Raw genomic sequence first — 7,806 nt, forward strand, 5'->3', positions numbered from 1 at the left:
TATTTTTAGTCCCCTGACCCCCCACCCCCAGACAAACAACCCCCCTTCAACTAGCCCCTAATTACCCCCTGTCTCTTCTGCCTCTTTGCCAACCCCAACTTACTTGTTCGGCTCCCAGCATGGTGGACCCTGATAAAACTGGCCCTGAGAGTGTCTTGTGGGCTGGGTGGTTTGGTGGGCTGGGGAGGGCTGCTTCCTGGTCTGTGGGGTGGGGGCTTTTCCATCTGGGGGTGGGCCAAAGATGGGGATATAAAAAATATCCCAGTGCCAGGGGCATGGGTAAGGAAAAGCACAGCCCCAGGACTAGGGCCAGTGGCTGGCTTCCCCAGCCCCAGGGCTGTGCTGGTATCTGTACAGAAGTTTGGGATGGTTAGATCAGTGTAAAATGGCCAACTTGATCTAAGTTAGACTACCTCCAAGGTAGGGTTAACTTAGTTTGGGTTGACCATTTTTAGACTGCCCTAACTTTCCTGAACTTCTGTAGAGTTTTCACTTAGATCAACCTAACTAGGGATCTAAGTGCAAGGTCAGCACTTGGCAGAACTAAGTTACATCAGGTGGCCATTTTTTAACATGATCTAACCTCCCCTTAACGTCTCCAGTGTCTGTATGCAGCTCATGTTTGAGCTAGGTACCTTTCCCTCTTTTTCAGCTGGTATGTGTTTCTAGTTCCTGTAATGTTCTTCCTTTTTATCATTGCAAAGTTAATGGCATATTTTTTCTCCTTTTCCATCTATAAGCCACCCCATATGGAAAATGCAATCAGGCTAGGCAGTGTTGCCCTTTTTGAACTGTTTCATTTTCCACTTTTTGTAAACTAACAATATTGCCACTGTAGCAATATTGGGGAACTGTTGATTACATAATAAATTATTTGAAAGTTGCAATAGTTGACAGTAAAGGGAAAATACCCAGAGAGGCTTGGAAAGAGACGTCTTTCTGGAAAGACCATTTATTCCAGGTACAGCCAAGTGCAGCAGTCATGCTAGCTTGTTTCTACAAGACTTCTGACAACATTCTTCCAATTTTGATTCGAAGTTTGGTAGCAGGATTTTGTAGTCAGTCAATTGCATGTAAATTTTTTGAGAGGTTGCCCTACATATTCTATATGTTCTTGTTGAAATCTATCTGATGTCATTTTTGAGGACATATATTGGGTGCCTATAGACATGCTCATTTACATTCTATTTAGAATGAGTGGGAGCCGACTCCAGCTTTCCAGGTTCTGCTTCCTCTGTGCAAAAATGAAGTTTATTTCCTACATATGGGGACTTTTTACCATCTTTAACTTTCCCTGAGCCTGATCAGGGATTCCCTGGACATTAGGAAGAACTTCTCTGGACATTAGGAAGAACTTCTCTGGACATTAGGAAGAACTTCTTCACAGTTCGAGTCTGGACATTAGGAAGAACTTCTTCACAGTTCGAGTGGCCAAGGTCTGGAACGGGCTCCCAAGGGAGGTGGTGCTCTCCCCTACCCTGGGGGTCTTCAAGTGGAGGTTAGACGAGTATCTAGCTGGGGTCATCTAGACCCAGCACTCTTTCCTGCTTATGCAGGGGGTCAGACTTGATGATCTATTGAGGTCCCTTCCGACCCTAACATCTATGAAAGGCTATGAAAGGCTATGATGAAGGGCGTATGAGCCCAAAAGATTGAAGAATTTTCTTTTTTTTTTACAATTTCTTCATTGGTCTAATAGAACATAGCTCTGAACGAAGAGGTCTAGATTTTTGTATTTCTTTATTGAGTTTGCTCTGCGTTCTAATTAGAACACTTTAGTATCACTTCATCATCACATGTATTAAGCCCCTGTGCATTTCAAAATGGCTGCAGGGGTGCTTTATCTAATCTTCATTGAATGAGCTTTAGATAAAGCATCCTGCAGCCATTATGAAACATTCATTAATACATGTGATGGTGAGCCATTTTAATTAGAGCGGCTATCTCAGAACTGCTTTAATTAAAACTGCCTCCCCACCCCTGAGCACATGTATAGGCAGTCATACTGTCCCAGCTGATGGTAATTTCTTTCTGTTTGACACTTCTGGGTTCTGTTACATAATTTTATCTTTTAGTACGGGTTTTTAGATCTGCAAGCTATTCCAGGGTTAACACTTATGAACTCTTAGGGAAAGCCTGAAAGAGCCTATAATACTTATTTTAATGTTTGGAGTATTGTTTGAAAGTGTATTGACTGCTGACTGACATATGCTTACACAATGATTCAGGATATACATCATGAAACTCAGTTGGGAATGGGCCCAGTATAAAAACTGTCCTCTGGATACCAATGACCTGGTATAATTAATAGAGGTTTAAGAGAACCACTCCAACCATCTCTATAATGTTTATATGTTTTTTTATATTTATTAGAATTATATACCATGCCCAAAAAAGCTAAGGTTGATTTACATTAAACAATAACTAGCATAAAAACAGATAAAATATTAAATAACATATATTTATAACAAAAACTCCCCAAACAATACTCCAATTTAACTTTGGTTGATAAACACCTGCCCCCAAAAAGGCCTTGCAGTGTTTCCAGGTGGCCAGGCTCAGGTGCTGGCAGGCCACAAGGGGAAGAGTGTTCCAGATCAGAGGAGCCACTACTGAAAATAACCTCCTACTTAGCACATATGATACTCACAGAAGGTTGCTCTTGGCCGACCTTAGAGGTCAAGGTGGAACATGAGGGAAAAGGTCATCCCTTAGATATGTAGGGTCCAGACTGTTAAGAGCTTTAGTATAGGTCAAAACCAGAATTTTGAATTGTGCCCAGAAAGCTGTCAGGAACTAGTGCAGACTCTGGAGTGCTGGAGTAATGCATTCCCTATGTCTCACATTCAGTGTGTGGGCAGTGCACCTCTTATTAGGTAATACTGTTGGTTCACAGGACCTCTAATAGAAAGATTTCAAGGGAGAAATCAAGACCTTCTGGGTTCTGCAATGTGGGACATTTTCATCAAGAGAAAACATCAAAGGTATATATTAGTTTCTTAGAACTTTGATTTACCAACCCTCTTCTTCCTTAAATTTCATGTAAAGTCAATGACTAAACATCCTTAAATGGAACTGTCAGAATCTATTTTCCAGGCACACTTATCACTTTCAATGTATCTATGAGATAAGATTTTTAGCTTTATTTTTGATAGCAACAACAGTTACTCAACATTCCCCATTTTTAGAACATGGAGAGCTGAACAAGTTGACTTGGCAACGGAAGAATGCTTCAGGAGGCTGGGGAACTGAAAGCACTGGTTGGTCGCTGGTGCATTAATAATGTTCATATTACAACAAATTATAACAAACTAGAGCTGCATGTTTGTCACTTGAGCTGGGGAGATCATGGAAAAGCACTGATTAAATTCATTTAAGTTCATGAATGTTCACACATGATTTGCAGATTTTTGTAAGGTGGGTGAGCAAGGAATTTTGTAAGGTGGGTGATATAATGACATTTATCAAAATAAATGATTAGATCAGCTTTAGTTATAATTCTGCTGTGCTCCATTGCCTAAAGGAGCCTCTGGGAGACAGGGTAGAGCATGGATTTTTCCAGTCCCAAAGGCATGTTTCAAGGTCTGTTGAAGTAAAAGGAAAGACTCAAATAATTTAAAAGCAAAAGGCCCACTTGGCCTAAAGAATAATTTCTTATATTTGTTGGCTGTATAGATTTTAGGGCAAACAGTTGAGCAGTTCTAGAAGCTCCATGCATCAGAGGCTATATTCAATAGCTAGTTTATTACAATATGTTGCTTTGAGGTGACCTCTGACCATTGTTTGTCAGAGTCCACCATTTCCCATGATCAGAAAGCCTCTGATGAAGTTGCAGTTACGAAAGCTGGTTTACTGCTTGATAAGCAGTAAGATACATTATATCCCATAAGGAAAGAGACATTATTACCCAGTATAGGGTTGGGTATTGTTTTGTTAGGCAGTCTGATTGACTGAATAGATCTAAAGGCATTCCAATATGCTTAGTAGCATTCCCAGTTTCAATTAAAAAAAACAAAATTATCACTATTTGTTTATCTTAGATGGGATTTTGGATGGCTACCCACTTAATGGCACAGGATTTTTTTTGAACCATAAATTAGGGAAGACTACTTAAATTGTTACCATATTTTTGTTATAAATGTTGATCAATAGAGAAAAGACCTTCTTGACTCAGATGGTGTGGTTTCTTTTTGCACTCAATCTACCAGTTTATAGCTGGGGATCTATTTAATTCCTGCTGAGACAAGGGGAAAATCATGGGCTGCTTGTGGTATGCAGTGTCATTTTCATGGTCTTTTTGTGGTGATCAGCTGATTGGTTGAGGGGTCCTGGCAGCTCCACCCCTCACCACTGATTGGCCAAGAAAGCTGCCCATCATGTGGCCCCACCTCTTGCTGCTTATTGGCACAATGGGCAGAACTCTTGGCCAGTCAGCAGCAAGCGTTGGGGTGTGGCTGCCATTTTAGCTGCTCCCCTTCATGCCTGTGGTTCCCACCCCTCGCACCCCATGGGCTATGAGGCACGGCTGCAGAGGCCCTGCGGACTACTGGCTCTCACTGGGAAGTCAGCATTTTATTTTTAGGGTTTTTTTCCCCATGGCAATTCTGTGCCAAAATCTTGGGGATTGCCATTTTTCATGGGGTTCAGGGAAACTGCTTTTTGTTGTGGTTTCCATGAAAAACATAAAATCACAGATAGGGTGGATCCCTATTTACAGCCTATTAAGACTGTCAAAATGTATAGATCAACACATTAGTATGTAAAATACTTTTTCATCAGGGCTTGGCAAAATTTGGTCTTCTCTGGACTCATTTAACTGTATCACCCAAATCTCTTTTCTGTCTCATTCCATCAGGGCACTGTGATAGGTAACTCTTCCTTCAGTTTTGTTTGAAAACAGCAATACCAAACAGCTCTATTCCTTAGATTTCATGCTGGTTTCCTGTGAGAGGCAGTTCTTTTCTGGAGCAAGAGGACAGAGGTGACCTTTGGTGTGGAAGAGGCTCTTGATTTCTTTTTATGTCTCTGCTCTCATTTTATTTCTTGTGAGTTTCCTGCAAAAGGAAAAGAAAAGAATATAGAACACTTTTTAGCTGGGAAAGCAGGACATGTAGTCCCTGCAGGTTTCTGTATTATACCTTTCTTCTAAATTACATATCTGCTGCTGGTTTATAATGGCTTCCAGATTAATTGGTTTAGCCTTTTGCCTTTTATGTTGGCTCCCTGGCAAATCTGACCTCATTCTCTGACTAAACTTGGAGGGGGAAAGAATTTTAGAGAAGATAGCACCTTTGGACAACAAACCACTATTTAAGGTAACAGGGACTGTGAGGAAGAGACCAATTGTTTAATTTGTAATGGCCTTCAGACATAAAAGATTTAGGCTGCTATAAGGTTCTAAGGGAGTATCTACTCATGTGTTTTAATGCAGAGTTGACTCATTAGCTCCGCAGTAAATCATCACCATCTACACGTGTGTCACTATTAGGCCAGACTAAACTAATTAACTCTGCCATAGCCTAACACAAGTAGCCTAACACAAGTACTATCCTACGGCTGAGTTATTTGCTACATTGCAACACACGTATAGAATGTGACCAGGCCTGGCTGGGGCATGAGGGTGCCACAGTGTGGGGGGCCCCCAGCTAGCCCCACATTGTAGCACCCTTGCGCCCCAGCCAGGCCCTCTGCAGCACGTTGAGCTGGGGTGGAGCAGCTGGTGGACTGACCCCTCAAACTCCCTGCCAGCTGGGGTTGTGCTGCCCTGGCTTGATGTGATGTGGTCCTGGGTGCATGTGTAAACACTGTGCCCAGGAGCAATAAACTCCAGTACAAACTGCACCAGAATTTATTAAGACATTATAATTGCATCTGTAGATGTGCCCTAAATATGTACTTTTATCCACAGGGAGGAATGTGCCAAACACAAAGATCATGTGGATAATCCAATGAATTATGTCTCTGGAATAATTAAATGCTAGCTGAAGTCTAGCTCCAGTCATTGATTTGTGTCTTGTGCCTTTCTCAGACAATTATTAAATCAATTTTAGAAATTGCTGCAGTTCATTCCTTGGGAGTTTTATATGGGAAGAAACTAAAAGCAAGTTATGTAAATATCATACAGTAGCAGGTTTAAGAAGTGTAAAACCAGAGTAGTAGGTAATTCTATTGCTTTTCCATCCGAGTCAGCAGTGTTCTGTGATTTCACCTAGGAATGGACAAGGACTTTAGTGATATACCAAGATGAACCCAGTAGTCTCTTGAAGGATCTCTTGTTAAATTTTTTTGACTTAGAAAGACATATCCAAATAGGTTAAACCATGTTTTCTCTTGGTATTGGTGGCATCTTTAAAAAAATGTCAGAGGCCTTCCTGAGCCAACACTAGTGTCAACCACTACCAGTAATCTGTCACTCATCATTTTTCCATTTCCTCTTGAAGTAGTTATGGCCATCACTAATAAAACAAACATGGTAAAACTTTGCAACTTTGTAACCTTTTGAAAGAGGTGCAGCAAATTCCCTTTCTCTACAGCTAACTAATAATAAAACTGTATTTTAAAAGTCACTGACCCTGTTTTTGTGCAACTCTCATAATATTGAACTGTGATTTCTTTTCCCCCCATTTCCTATCTTCAGTTTCTATTTGATCTTTAGTATTATTTTATTTTGTAATTGGATTAAAACAAATGAAACAATCTGAATACTTCATTTTTTAGGAACCTCTAAGCAACAAGGACAAATGGTCCTACCTAATGGCTAGAAAATGGTATTTAGAGGTTTGCTTTTGGAAATTGGCTTGTAGATAAAGTAGATATGCATTAGAACAATGGTCCAGGGCAATGGCAAGGATTAATTAATTTCTAAAAGCCTGTTTCTGACAGTTTCTTCAATGCCCAATGTATCTAACACAGGCAAGCAGGAAGAAGACATACAGACTGGGAAATTGAAGCCATGTACCACGTGGGGTTTTGGGAAACAGACCAAATTAGGAAAAGACCAGTAAGAACCAAATTAGGATGTGTGCATGTGATGGACTTGTGAAACAAAGGAATAAGCAGACAGGACAGAATGTGGACAGTATGACAACCACAGGTATCAAATCAGTGATGCCCAGAAATGAAGAGTCATGAGAAGAGAGAGAATACAAAAGGAGGGATTTCAGAGCAGCAAAGGGTCTATGAGAGGGGAACCCAAGGCCACCATGGACAGAAGGCATACCAGCCTGTCTCACCCATCCCACTGGAGTGGGGCTGGTTCTCAGCCTCCAAGCTGCTGACATCTGACATTCAGAGAGAACCTCAGAGTGAAGTTCCTGTACTAGACAGCTGTACCCTGACTCTATGAACTATGGGACTGGTAGATATATAGAATGTTTTGCATTATTCTTATCTGCCATCACTGCGTATCAGTAACATTTGGCTATTATCAAATGGAGAGTTTGTGGTCGGTCTGAGGGTTTTGGGTCTGCCCAGAACAAGGCATCTGGGTTATAAATCCAGTGCCAACAATAACAACATAGCAAACATACATGTTTTAGCTCCATCTAGCTGAGTCCTGAGGTAATTCACTTTAACTATCCCTTCTATGAAATGTATTCATCTTAACATGAGTAGAATATTCCATTGTAGTCATAAATGTAGGTTCAAATGAACAAAATAAGTGTTTTTAATATTTAAGTGTCATGCTGCATGAACACATCTAGTTACATGATCTGTCCACTTTGTGCACTGAATGAAGCATATTTCCTATGGAAAAAAACTGTATACAGTCATGCTATTTAAGAGTATATCATAATGCGTATGGAC

Source organism: Alligator mississippiensis, chromosome 5, assembly GCF_030867095.1.
Source record: "Alligator mississippiensis isolate rAllMis1 chromosome 5, rAllMis1, whole genome shotgun sequence".
NCBI classification, from domain to species: domain Eukaryota; kingdom Metazoa; phylum Chordata; order Crocodylia; family Alligatoridae; genus Alligator; species Alligator mississippiensis.